Source organism: Chiloscyllium plagiosum, unplaced genomic scaffold, assembly GCF_037043375.1.
Source record: "Chiloscyllium plagiosum isolate Xiang-an unplaced genomic scaffold, Cpla_swu_hap1 HiC_scaffold_10, whole genome shotgun sequence".
NCBI lineage: Eukaryota > Metazoa > Chordata > Chondrichthyes > Orectolobiformes > Hemiscylliidae > Chiloscyllium > Chiloscyllium plagiosum.
The window spans coordinates 6,968,255-6,982,590 of record NW_028270148.1 but is presented as its reverse complement, the minus strand read 5'-3'; the positions used below and the strand labels follow the sequence as shown (position 1 = coordinate 6,982,590).

The following is a 14,336-nucleotide window of genomic DNA, read 5'->3' as shown; positions in this document are numbered from 1 at the left end:
GCTCTAAACACTTCCTATTCATATACCCATCCAGATGCTTTTTAAATGCTATAATTGTACTACCAGCCTCCATTACTTCCTATGGTGGCTCATTCCATAAACGCACCACCCTCTGTGTGGAAAACATTGCCCCTTATGTTCCTTTTAAATCTTTCTCCTTGCACCCTAAACTTACACCGTCTAATTTTGGACTCCCCCACCAGGGGGAAAATACCTTGTCTATTTGCCCTATCTATGCCTCTCATAATGTTGTAAACCTCTACAAGGTCACCCTTCAGCATCTGATGCTCCAGGGAAAACAGCTCCAGCCTACTCAGCTTCTCCCTTATGCTCAAAACCTCAAACCTTGATAACATTCTTGTAAATCTTCTCTGAACTCTTTCAAGTTTCACAACATCCTGCCTTATAGCAGGGAGACTACAACTGAACACAGTATTCGAAAAGTGGCCTAACCAATGTCCTGTGCAGCCGCAACATGAACTCCAACTCCTATACTCAATGCATTGACCAATAAAGGCAAGCATACCAAACGCCTTCTTCGCTATCCTACCTACCTGCGACTCCACTCTTTCTGTGTCATAATAACTCTGTGATCTCCCACACACTGAGTGCAATGGTTTATGAAGAAGGCATCTCCCCAGCTCCCATTCAAAGACTAGTGAGGGGTAATGATAGCCCTTCGTAAGAATTGTTACTGGACCCAAAATATTAACTCTGATTTCTCTCCAGAGATGCTGCCAGAGTTTTTCCAGCAATTTCTGTTTCTCATTTTTTTGTTTGTAATCATAGCTGGCCTTATTAGTGACACCCACATCTTGAAAATGAATGACAAAGAATATGGGTGCAATCCAATGTCTGGGCAAGTCATTGGCAAAGCAAGCAAAGTTTGGAAATTTGATAGGTTTGTGCCATAGGGTGATGGGGCATGGATCCTGGTGTATGGTTGTCTGGGGTAACTGTATAACGGGTCCCATTACATACTTGTGGAGAGAATCACCCAGACTGTGCATCACAGGGAGAGAGCTGATAGAATGTGCGCATATGGGGAATGTATCCTCAATGAACCATGAGAGAGACACTCCAAGGAGCAGGCTATCTGATCTCATGAAATGTGGAACAGGGGCCGAATAGCCTGTTCCTGTATTTCTCCTGCTCCCGAGCCAAGCTAAACTTCTTGCTGAAGAGAAAAGAGCAGAAACTGATGAAAGTTACTGATTCATTGGCCCAGAGTCACATCTGTTTCTGGTCTGACTCCAGCTCAAAAATAACACAAAAACATTGAGCATTAGCCAATCTAATCCTTTGGGATGATTAGAGGACTATTCGTTTCTGAGAAAATTGACTGTCCCCAAAACCTTTCACTTCTTAAAAGGATTTTTTCCTCTTTTCAGTATATTGTTCTATTTTTAAATTGCAGAATAACCAACTAAACCTCAAAACATTTTGCTAACATCAGATTAAGGCAGACTGAATGGGACGATCATTTGTTTAGGATTCTCTTCTCAATTCCCATAGGAGAATGTGAGGATTGCAGATGCTGGAGATCAAATGATCACCCTTCCTGATGAAGGGCTTATGCCTGAACCATCAATTCTCCTGCTCCTCGGATGCTGCCTGATCGGCTGGCTTTTCCAGCATTACACTCTCAACTCAATTCCCACACACCCATTCCCTCAATTAGCTAAGAAGGTCAGACCATTCATCGTTACTCCTCCTCAGTGCCACTGACTAAGAGGAAACATCTAGCACGATGTCAGATTTAGGGACTACTATCATTTTTCTCATAGGTCCTTGCTCCAGTTAATACAAAACTTGCAGCTTCCTAGTAACTCCATTCCTAATAGCACTGGAGGTCATGTTGTAGCTGTACAGGACATTGGTTCGGCCACTTTTGGAATATTGTATTAAATTCTGGTCTCCTTGCTATAGGAAGGATATTGTAAAACTTGAAAGGGTTCAGAAAAATTTACAAGGATGTTGCCAGGGATTGAGCTATAGGGAGAGGCTGAATAGGCTGGGGCTGTTTTCCCTGGAGCATCAGATGCTGAGGGGTAATCTTATAAAGGTTTATAAAATCTTGAGGAACATGGATAGGGTAAATAGACAAGGTCTTTTCCCTGGGTTGGAGTAGTCCAGAACTAGTGGGCATAGGTTTAGGGTGAGATGGCAAAAGTTTAAAAGGGACCTAAGGGGCAACCTTTTCACTCAGAATGGTGTTTCTGTGGAATGAGCTGACAGAGGAAGTGATGGAGGTTGGTACAGTTACAACATGGGTACATAAACAGGAAGAGTTTAGACTGATTTGGACCAAATGCTGACCAATGCTGGGCCTAGATTAGGTTTGGATATCTGGTCAGCATGGATGAGTTGGACCAAAAGGTCTGTTTCTGTGCTGTACATCTCTGTGATTCTATGACTCTCTGACTGTCGCTGACCGACACACCACATGGTCTGCAAAGGTTCAAGAATGTGGCAACACCACCACCTTCCCAAGGGCATTGAGAAAGCTTTGGCCCAGCCAAAATCTCATGAATATACATAAGAAATAAAGGGACCACCATGTGGTTGTCCGTCCATATGGGTTTTAATGGGGAAAGGAGAAAGTGAGGACCACAGATGCTGGAGACTCAGAGTCGAAAGGTGTGGCACTGGAAAAGCACAGCAGGTCAGGTAGCATCCGAGGAGCAGGAGAGTCGAGATTTCAAATATAAGCCCTGCATTAGGAATTCCTCAGATGCTGCCTGACCTGCTGTGCTTTTCCAGCACCACACTTATTGACTTTAATGGGGCAAGTCGACAGACTTCACTGACAATGAGGGATGGTGTGAAAAATGTCTGCTCACTTTGTAATGTACACAAATCATCATCAAAACTCAACTGCACCCAGACACTAAATGACCAGCCATCTGTCCTTGCAGCAAGGGGTGCTGCGGAGCTTTCTGGTAAATAAGGGCATCAGCCTGCTGGAAATGGTTGTTATACAGGTGACCTTCTAAAATCGGGGATGATTATGTTGCAGTCAAATGTTCCGCTTTGTTCTCCCAATATCCCGCTGTTTTCCTGGGATTACAGTGTGAATCTAGGATACATCCATGTGGAAACTCCACATCATTATTCATTCAATCCTTCCTCTCACCAAGGTAAAACCTGATCTCAGGGTCTTACAGATAATCAGGTCACCACGCCTCAGGTGAGTGGAGACATTCAGAAGGAGAGGCTTTCATGGGAACCTCAGGCAGTGTGGATATTGAATCCTCACATCTGCCATCATCCTGCATTGAAAGCCAACTGTCCAGCCAACTGAGTTAACTGACCCCCAATCTGGGAGCTCTGTAGTGATGTGATGACCCCTTTAATATCCTTCAAATCAGTTTTCAACAGCTATCAGTTTTAAAATCGATTCTTTTTTTATGCTCTATTTTATCTCTCCTAAAGTTCCTATATTTAGGAATATCAAGCTACCATTTCTTCCCTTGCTTTCAGCTATGACTCAGTGCAGATCCAGTTTCCCTAATTCAGCACCCGGAGATCTGAGGCTATGCCAAATTTGGGATATGTTGGAATTTCAGGTCAGACAGTTGGAACCATGGCCAGTTTGGGACATTCCTTGTCGGGCAGGGTCTAGGGTCATTCAGAATGTGGGATAGAACAGTGAGCGGAGGATCACTATCCTGCAGCCACACTGCACCTATGCAGGGACCTGGCCCAATTGTCCAGGTACGTTTTAAAAGTTTCGATCAAGCATTTTAAGGGAGGTAATGGCCCAGTGGTATTCTCGCTCGGCTGACCCAGGATACGTTCTGGGTACCTGGGTTCGAATCTTTTCTTGATGGAATTTAAATACAATAAAAATCTGCAATTAAACATCTATGATGACCATGAATTAATCATCAGGAAAATATCCATCTGGTTTACTGATGGTCTTCAGGGAAGGAAATCTGACATCCTCACCTGGTCTGGCATACAAGTGACTCCAGACCCAGAGCAATGTGGTTGACTATCAACTGCTCTCTGGGGCATTAATGGTGGGCAATGAATACTGGCCTAACCAGTGATGTCCATATCCTGTGAATGAATTACATAAATGAGGCATGTAGTCTGGATTTGAGGTATTCTACCTGCATTGTCTACAGGATTACACTGCCACTTGTGATGCAACTCTCAGCTTCCTCATTCCCTAGACTTTCTGCATTGAAGCATTTCTCATTTAGCTCTATCTAATCTGTCGAGACAGAGTTTTATGAATGTGACTTGACACTGAGGTATGTTGTGATGTATCCATTAACTCAGTCATCATGCGTTTGGACTCTGCTAGAAGGTTGGACGCAGTGCAGCTCAGTGATGTGGAGCTCTGCAGCTTTAACATTGTGCATCTGTTGTGAATAAATGTTGTTTAAAAGAAACCTGGATGTCTGGTCTGAAGCTGGATGAAGAATGGAAGTAACCATAACTACAATAGAGCTTGCTTGTTGAGAATTGTATTTCCCATCGGTGGCAGCCCCGACTTTAACAACAAAAATAAAACAAAGAACCATGGATATTGGAGATCCGAAACAAATAAAAGAGAAATGACTGAGAAACATTGTGAGAACTGAAGTCGAGTGACCTGATTTAAAATGTCCAATGCTGCTTTCTCTCTACAGGTGCTGTCGGACCTACTGAGTTTTCCAGTAATTTCTGCTTCTATTTGAACTTAACTGTTTAAATTTTTAAAACTATTGGACATGACTACATCATTTGCTGCCTGTGCACTCGCGTTGTCAACATCTCTTGTCACATTCCCAGTAAAAAAACCTAAAATATCTGTCTTTACTCAATAACTGAGTAGTGACTTTGTCTCGAGAGTAATGATTCTCTCCTGAGAGAAGCAGCTTAAGGGTCATTGGCAAAACGAAACAAGAACAGGAATGGAAAGTTGGAGTTCCAGAGGCTCAGAACCCTGGCTGTGCTGGTTGGTCACGTTGAAGTTGCATCCTAGTTTTGTTCATGGATCTCCCCACAAAGTGCTGCAATCTGATTTCCGGGTCCCTCCTACTCTACCAAATGTCCCTTCAAGATGCTTTTAACAGTTAGACTTTCCTGAGTGCTAGGTGGTTAAATGTTGCTGAAATGTAATTACAATCAGTAACCAAAGTTGTCTGCAATATCTGAGGAGAATATGTGAGGATGCTGAACTACCTCAGCAGCAGGAAAAAGCTCCTCAAAAGTTTGAAGGACCAGTCCCAATCTGTATATTATTTCATCCTCCTTTTGTTATAAAACTAAATTGACCAAGTGCCGTAATTCATTGGATTGAAATTCTTCTTCAGACTCACTCCAAATCAGAGTTCATTCACTTGTGTATTTATTTTACATCTTCATTCAAGAAAATAGAAGGTGGCTTTATTCACCAACAGTCACCTTTGCATTTTTTAAATTCTTTGAAACTGCTGAAACTGACAACCGGAAGCTGCAGGGACAGACCACTATAAACACCGGAGGAAACATCAAAGAACCGCTTCGCAGGAGGCTCCCAAGCACTGATGATGTCGCCTAGCCAGGTGACGAAACGTTTGCAACAAAAACTTCCAGCTCGGCGAACAGAACCACAACAACGAGCACCCGAGCTACAAATCTTCGCACAATCTTTTTTTCTTTCTCTTCCCTTATCAGCTCCCTGTCATGACACCCTCACCTCCCACATGACCCATCAAACAAGCAGCTCATTTTATTCTGGGGAACTCCCTCACTAGCTAATCAGATTCATAAAACCCAATCTTGTCAGATTTGATAGTGCTAACTGGGGAATACTTCAGTGCACAAAGTCTAAAGAATGAGGAAGTTAAGCTGAGAGGCCTGCCACAATTCAAGTGGCAGAATAATCCTATAGACAATGCAGGTAGAGAACCTCCAATCCAGATACTCAAATACAGACTGCATACCTCATTTGTGTTATTCATTCACAGGATGTGTGCGTCGTTGGTTAGGCCAACATTCATTATTCATCACTAATTGCCCAGAGGGCATTTGAGAGTCAACCACATTGCTGTGGGTTGTCACTGTCAGTCAGACTAAATGAGGATAGCAGTTTTTCCCATAATTTATGGGAAAATGAGCATTTTACTTTTCAAAAAGAAAATGGACAATTTGCGTTATAACAAGATGGAGGCAATGAGGTCAGGTGACTTGCCTCCTTCCCTGTTGATACACATGAAACTGCTGAAACATGGAAGTAGCCTGGTTGTCTGATCAAGAAATTAACATGCAAGCAAACTTTCTAGGACATTATCCTGAAGAGATGTTGAACATGCGATATCTCTGCTATAGAGTTACAGTTACTATTCTCTGAAGGCTCTACAGAAACTAATGAACAATGGCTACACAGCTAATGGCTGTGGAATTAAATTCCATGTAAGCTATCTGAAAGAATTCCATGCTGTCACACTAAGGCATGACATTTGTCAGGGGCAAAACCCCATTGTGATTGGCTGCTACAATCATCACAGCTATCATTTGTATGGACAATGGAAACACCAACACTACGGTCACCTGACAGAAAGCTCTTACGATAAAGAACCATTTGCAAGCATCATCTTTAGATGCACACATCAATCAGTCTGGGAAACAGATCACAGACAGAAGGGATCCTACCCATCCTTAAATCCATTTAACAGGCAGAGGATTAGGGCTGTCCTTTCACTATTGATGTGCAGAACCATGTCAGATCCTCAGGACACATCATCCAGCTGGAACAAGGTCAAATAGCTGCTTCTACAAGCAGGAAGGCACAGTGAGATGTCAACAGAATCTACCAACCTCTATTTTCACCAGGAAACCAAACGGAAATTATTGAGCTTGCAATGTATCTAGTTTCCATCTTGGAAAGCAGAGTAATTGAGACTTTTGGAACTCTTTAAAGATTGACGTGCTTGCTACTTCTTTTATAATCATATTTTCCTGCACGTGCTTGTCTTGTGTGAATGGCTGCTGTTGCGATTATAATCAGGCATTGAGAACAAGAGAGGAAGGAAATCTGCATTGTATTGTTTTAGAGACTCACATGGTTCAAAACTTCTTTTAAACTCACCTTGTTTGAGGGCAGTTAAGAGATGGGAAAAAGGAGCTTCATTCTGCCATCTCTCCCCAGTGACAGGAAACAACAGCAATAATTCAAATGAGGAGGTTTCTAATACAAAGTTGGAATTGTCACTATTACGTGACTCCCATGATACATCCAATTAATAGCCCTCTCATTGTACATCATTTATTTGGATTTTAACGAGGCTTTTAATGAGATTAACCCTCATGAAACGAATGGCAAATTATCTAATTGAATTGAAAACTGTCTCAGCAGCAGAAAATACAGATGGAATTGCTGATAAACAGAAAAAGGTCCATCAGGCAGGTCATATGTTACCTCTTCTTTATTACTGATGAACAATATCGAGCAGTCAGCTGAAATGCTTTTAGCTCGAAAGCAAATTCCTCCATACTAAAGCAAAACTCGGAGGCTCAACCTTTCCAAATCATTGGCTTGGATGAGATTAGAATAATCGACCTAGTTTTGGTGCCTGACTTCAGGAACCTTGCCACTGTGAGGGTACAGAAGAGTTTCACAGAGATGATGCCAGGGCTGAGGGGTGCCACAGTGGCTCAGTGGTTTAACACTGCTGCCTCATAGTGCCAGGGATTCCAGCCTCGGGCAGCTGTCCGTGTGGAGTTTGCATGGTCTCCCCGTGTCTGCCTCAATCAGAGAGAACAAACACCCAGCAGGAATGAGTTACTAGGTGCTGGCATTAACTCTGGTTGTTCAAGGCAAGATGAGGCAGTTTGTACCATAATCCAGTCCCTTAAGAACTCTAAAGTCAACAATTATATAGCCATTCAACTGATTTATGGTGGGATATTGCTACTGTTTATATCTCTACTGGATGCCAATGATCATCCTGTAAAGTTTTATGGTGAGTGATTATTATGTTTTATTTTGGCTTCTTCCTTTAGGGACGCTGGGAAAGTCAGGACTTAGGAGGCAGAGGCAAACTCCAGAGGCAGCCAGGAACAGTATCTACGATAAATATTGACCATACCGTTAATATCCATACAACAAGCCCGAATTTGGTCAGGTCATCAAGCTGTGCTTCAGGAGGTCAAATGGTGGTGAATGTTCATGGTCAGCGAGAGGCAAGTATTCAATAGGCTGCCTGGCCCCTGCTGACTCTTCTCCTCAGAGACTTTATTCAGACCAGATCTTCTTTGTGTGTTTCCATCTGGGACTTGAAATTCCATATTTTTTCCTAAAACTGACAGGAGATGAGTCAAATGCATGAAGAAATCTGGAGTAGAAAGGTCTTTTAACCCACAATCCACCATTTAATGGAATCCCAGTGACATGTATCTCAGTCTTTCTCCCTCCTTGGTTCACGACCCTTAATATCCCTGCTTACCAAAAATCTGTCACTCACAGATTGGAAAAGTTCAATGAACCTCCCTCTCCCGTTCTAACTCAAGCTTTGGGGAGAGAGTTCTGACCTTCCATTACCCTATGTGTGAAGACATGCTTCACTCGGCATCATTGCCGAGAGCTCAGTGGCTCTCGGCTCTGGAATTCCCTCCATATACCTTCTCCCTGCGCTCTCTTACTTTCAGGCATAACTGCAAATCCACATTATTCACAATCCTTTGGCCACTTGCTTCATTGTTTCCTCTACTTCTATGTCTCAAGTTGTTTGATAATGTCCTCATGTCTTACTGCACCGGAAGGAGCCATATAAATGCAAATGTTCTCACTGTGAACTGAGCCATGTAAAATCTCATGAAAGAAACTTTACGGAGCAGAGTGAGATTATTTTTCTTCGTTATATCATAGAGGTTGGGCATCAAGGACAACATCTATTGGTCATCTTCAATTGCCCTTGAAATGATTGGCTCTCTCAGCCATTTCAGAGCCACTGACATTATTGTGAGTCTAGAGTCACGTGTAGGCCAAAGTGGGTAAAGATGATAGACTTCCTTCCCTACAGGACATTAGTGACTCACGTGAGATTTTTTTATCCATTGATGATGGCTTTTATCCCTCAGATTTATTGCTTGAATTAAAATTCCGCCAGTTGTTGTGGTAGGACGTGAACCCATTTTCTCAAAGCATCCTGGAACTAATGGATTAAATCTCCAGTGATGGGATCAAGGCTTCTTAGACAGCATCTTTCAAACTCATGACCACTTCCATCTAGAAGAACAAGGGCAGCAGATACATGGGAACACTACCACTCTGCAAGTTCGCCACCAAACCACTCACCATCCTGACTTAGAAATATATCGCTGTTTCTTCACTATCGCTGGATGAAAATCCTGGAATTCCCTCCCTAACAGCATTGTGGATCAACCCACAGCACATGGACTGCAGCATGTAGCATCATAGTTTTGTACAGCACAGAAGTAGACCCTTCGGTCGAACTCGTCCATGCTGATCAGGTATCCTACATTGATCTAGCCCCATTTGTCAGCATTTGGACCACACCCCTCTAACACCTTCCTATTCATATACCCATCCAGATGTCTTTTAAATGCTATAATTGTACTAGCTTCCACCACTTCCTTTGGCAGCTCATTCCACATACTCATCGCCCTCTGTGTGAAAAGGTTGACCCTTCGGTCCCTTTTAAACCTTTCCCCTCTCACCTTAAATCTATGCCCTGTAGTTATGGACTCCCCTACTCCAGGGAAAAGACCTTTGCTATTCACCCTATCCATGCCCCTTATCATTTTATAAACCTCTATAAGGTCGCTCCCCAACCTCAGACTTCAGGGAAAATAGCCCAGGCCTATTCAGCCTCTCCTTGTAGCTCAAGCCCTCCAACCCTGGCAGCATGGAGTGCAGTGATTCAAGAAGGCAGCTCACCACCACCTTCTCAAGGGGTACCTAGGGATGGGCAATAAATGCTGGGCCCGGCCAGTGATGCCCATATCCCATGAACCAATGAAAAAACATTTATGCTGCAATGGCTTGTTCCAGTGGCTTCAGTCTGAAGGCAATGAATGCTGGGCTATAAATCCACTGTGGGGTTATCCCATGTGGATTACATCAACATTTCCAATATTTAGTTGATGAAATGGAGGGTATAAATGGAACTATTGGGAAAGGCTGTAGTTGGGGAAACAACCCTGAGACCTAAAGTGTGTCAGCATTTCCAATTCACCATTTTTTTTTCTGAAAGTAAATCATAAACCTGATGGGCCGAAATCTGTGCTGTAACCTTCTAACCCACTTTTCATTTAAGGTGTTGTCCCTGTGGGGCCATTTTTCAAAACAAAATTGTTCTTCGACCGGTTAAACTAGTTAAGTGACTCGATCACTTCAATATCACACAGCCCTGCAGTGAATTACTTCAACTCCATCCAGTTATGTCTCTCAAAACTGTGTTGTTGAAAAGGTGGTTGCTTCCATAAAACAGCAGTGAGGGACATAGGGTGGATCCAAACTCCACCTGAAGTGAGCCATCCTGGATAAAATAAAATAAGGGACAGCGGGACCAAGGGGTGTGGGTGCTGGTCAATGTAAGAGTGGAGAAGGTTGGAGTGAGGGCATCATGCTCAACGTTGGTTATGGGGGTGGGTTGTTGTTTTGAGGTCTTAGAATCAGAATAGTTGCGGGGAGGGAGTGGATCAAATTCACTGAACGGCATATAATTTCTCCTGTTGAGTCACGTCATTATCATCATCCAGCTTCCACCCCACCCAAATCACTCACCCCGGAGATTCCCAGCCTCCCACGGGCTGTCCTAGAAATACGGGATCGCTCAAGGGACACAAGAGAGCAGTCAAAATCAGAACTAGACAGCGTTCCCAAAATCCAGGGACTCCAGAACCAGATGGTCACGGTCTAAGGGTAGGCCATTTTGGACTAAAATGAAGAGAAAATTCTTCACCCAGAGAGTGCAGAGTCTGTGGGATTCACTGCCACAGAAGGATTGAGGCAAAAGCATTGAATGTTTTCAAAAAGGAGATAGATATAAATCTTAGGGCTAAAGGAATCAAAGGGTATGGAGAGAAATCTTGAACAGGGGACTGAGTTGGATGATCAGCCATGATTATATTGAATAGTGCTGAAAATGTGTTGCTGGAAAAGCGCAGCAGGTCAGGCAGCATCCAGGGAACAGGAGAATCGACGTTTCGGGCATAAGCCCTTCTCCAGCAACACATTTCCAGCTCTGATCTCCAGCATCTGCAGACCTCACTTTCTCCTATATTGAATAGTGTACCAGCCTCAAAAGATTAAGTAGTCTAATCCTGCTCCTATTACCTATGTTTTTGCTTTCTAAGAGTCATACCTGCTTAGCTCTGTTTATCTCTCCACAGATCATGCCAGCCCTGCTGAGTTTCTCCAAGAATTTCTGTTTGTGTTAATATTTTGGCCACTAAGGACGCCTGTCTTCTGTAGATTTTGAATCTTTTAATAGGAACTTTGCTAGGGTTTTGTGATTTTTGTTATTTTACCTTCAGGCAGTTAGGACCAGTCTCAGTCCGAGTATAAATAGTAGCTGGATACATCCAACTTGAACCACAGAATGCTGGGAAGCAGGTGGATCCTTGTTGATGTTCAGACCGCGGACCCAGAGGTAACATACTGTGGGTGAAGCAAACCTGAAATAAAATCAGAAAATGCTGGAAATGCTCAGCAGGTCAAGCAGCATCTGTGGAGAGAGAGGGGGATAGAGTTAATGGTTCAGATACTCTCTCTGTTCCTATGCATTAGGTGAGGCAAGGACAACACAGCAACTTTGTAATGTAGCACGGTGGCTCAGTGTTAGCACTGCTGCCTCACAGCACCAGAGACCTGGGTTTGATTCCAGCCTCAGGTGACTGTCTGTGTGGAGTTTGCACATTCTCCCCGTGTCTGCTTAGGTTTCCTCAGGGTGCTCCAGTTTCCTCCCATAGTCCAAAGATGTGCAGGTTAGGTGGGTTAGCCATGCTAAATTGTCTATTGTGTTCAGGATGTGTAGATTAGGTGCAATAGTCAGGGGAAATGTAGGTTGATAGTGTAGGGAAATGGGTGAGGTACTCTCCAAGGGTCAGTGTGGACTTGTTGGGCCAAATGGTCTGTTTCCACACTGAAGGGATTCTATGATACTTTGTCCAGTGCCTGGTTTAGAAAACTGAGTCCTGCCCCAGAGCTCTGTGTTCTTGACCAGTCAGTCTAGAATCAGGAGATACCCAGAAAGTTTGGGGCACGTAGACTAGGCATCATCTGCGTACAGGCCTGAAATGATGAAAGAGGAATTGAGAAGGTAAAGGCAGGGAGTTGCAGTTTAAATTCAAACTACACGTTACAGAGCAAAGAGTAATATAGTCTGACAACAATCATTCTCCAAATGCTGAATTTCTCATTCTTTGCTATTATTGAAGTGCAAGTGGGAGAGTTTATCCAAATCTGCCCACCTCCCCCACCCAGAATAACTTTGATCTCATTCTCTCAGGTCAACATAAGACAAGGAAGAGAGACGAAAAGGAAATTCTCGCCATCTGGAAGTGAAAATTAACAATGTCTCACTGTTCCTGTGAAGTGAATTATCTCACAGTATAAAATATGATTAGCAGAGTTTATACAAATGCCATGCTCAGACTGGTTGCTCTGTGGAGGAAACCCACCAAACTCAGATTCCCATGACATCCCCCTTTCACATACACACACCAGCCCCACCACCTCTGCCATCTCCATGCCAGTGCACACAATGATGCAATGTAATTGTGATCATTTTACAGTTTTTGCTTATCAAGAGCTAAATGCATGACACTCAATATGATTATAGCCAGTGGACTTGTTCTGACAACACTGTCAAATTTATTTCAAACAACAGATATTATTGTCTGGAGATTTTTCCTTCAGTGATTCATATTTTCCACTGCTGATCATGTTTTCAACTGCAGTGTATTTATCTGCTTGGACCATATTCAAAGGTTAACTACCAGGCTGTCAGTGCTCTCACCCTGGAATATTTCTGCAGGCGATTGTGTAAATTTAAGTATGCTGGCTATTCCACCTCCTTTTGAGCAGTATTCACGTAAACAGATTAAGGAGGATTCATGATTAGGACTTCAGGGGCCAGACTACACTGGGCAAAGACCCCCAACCGAGAAATATCTATCTCAGGCAAGGATCAGGCAGCATTAAAAGATACAGAAACTGCTGGAAAATTCTCAGCAGGATGGGCAACATTTGAGGAGATAGAAATCAGGGTTCACATTTTGGATCTAGTGACCCTTCTTCCGAAGACAGGGATATGAAGAAGGGTCACTGGACCTGAAGCGTGAACTCTGTTCCTCTCTCCAACGATACGTCCAAACCTGGTGATGTCTCCAGCTGTTTCTGTTTCTGATTTCCAGCATCTGTAGTTCTTTTGGTTTAACCTTAAAAGATACCAAAACAGAAACGGGGCATCTTATTTAGCCTCTTCAGCTTATTCTGTCTTTCAATGAGATCATGGCTAATCTATGACATCTATCTAGATATCCATCAAGCTTAGATTTGAAATTAACAAATAACCCAGAGTCAATTGCCATTTGCGAAAAGATAGCTCCAAATTTCTGCCATTCTGTATTTTAAAGTGTTTCATTTGCTCCTGATGTGTTTGGCTGACATATTTATAAAGTACCCCATAGACCTTCACTTACCGCGCAGCAGAAATAGTTACCCTTAACTATTTTTGAAAACTTTGACCAACTCAATCATTAAACCATTAAACTCCAGAGACGGCAGCTCTGGTTTGCATAAAGTTAGTTTTTAAAAACCTCTTACATGTTAAACTTTTCCTGGTTTGACCTGATGAAAGGTTATCTCTGCTTGTCTTTCCAGAGTCTGACCTTCTCTGTTCTCTAGCATTTGTTTTGATGGCCTAACTTACATAATCTTTCCTCATGAGTTAAACTTTCGAGTCCAGTTATTATTCTGTTGTAAGCCAAGGCAATAGTATTCATTAAAAATCAGACAAAGGCCCACACAGTAAAAGCTACAATGGCCTGCTGTCCAGCAATGCAGAAGCAACAATATTCACCAAGGCTTTTTCAAAAGTTAAAAATGTATAAGGAGCAATAATTTGATTTGTTTTTTTCCAATATACTCATTTCTTCCATGGCCTTCATTCTGTGAGGGGACCACGTGTTATCTGTTTAAAGGGCGTTTTGACAATATACTAAGTTTGTGGACTTGTGCCAGAATAGCTGCATTTGAGAAAAATTGGAATGTGCTCTTGGAACATTTAGAAGGGAGAAGGGAGACTGATTTCCTGTTCTGGCAGACTGTCTCTAGGCAACCAGTCGAATTGTTACTGTTAAAAATAAACACATGTTAACCCACCAGCTCT

General features: G+C 42.8%; 1 protein-coding gene across 5 annotated transcripts in view; it reads left to right on the top strand.

Annotated features, from left to right (window-relative positions):
- The window catches only part of LOC122552577 (uncharacterized), a 44,223-nt gene that overhangs the window by 18,404 nt on the left and 11,483 nt on the right, over positions 1-14,336 (top strand). For 3 of the 5 annotated variants that reach the window (XR_015758339.1, XR_015758340.1, XR_015758336.1), the window contains one exon: positions 7,981-9,450. The gene's annotated coding sequence lies outside the window, so the exon portion shown is untranslated. The remainder of the gene's footprint in view (positions 1-7,980; positions 9,451-14,336) is intronic. The other 2 variants (XR_015758337.1, XR_015758338.1) reach the window with 1 other exon arrangement.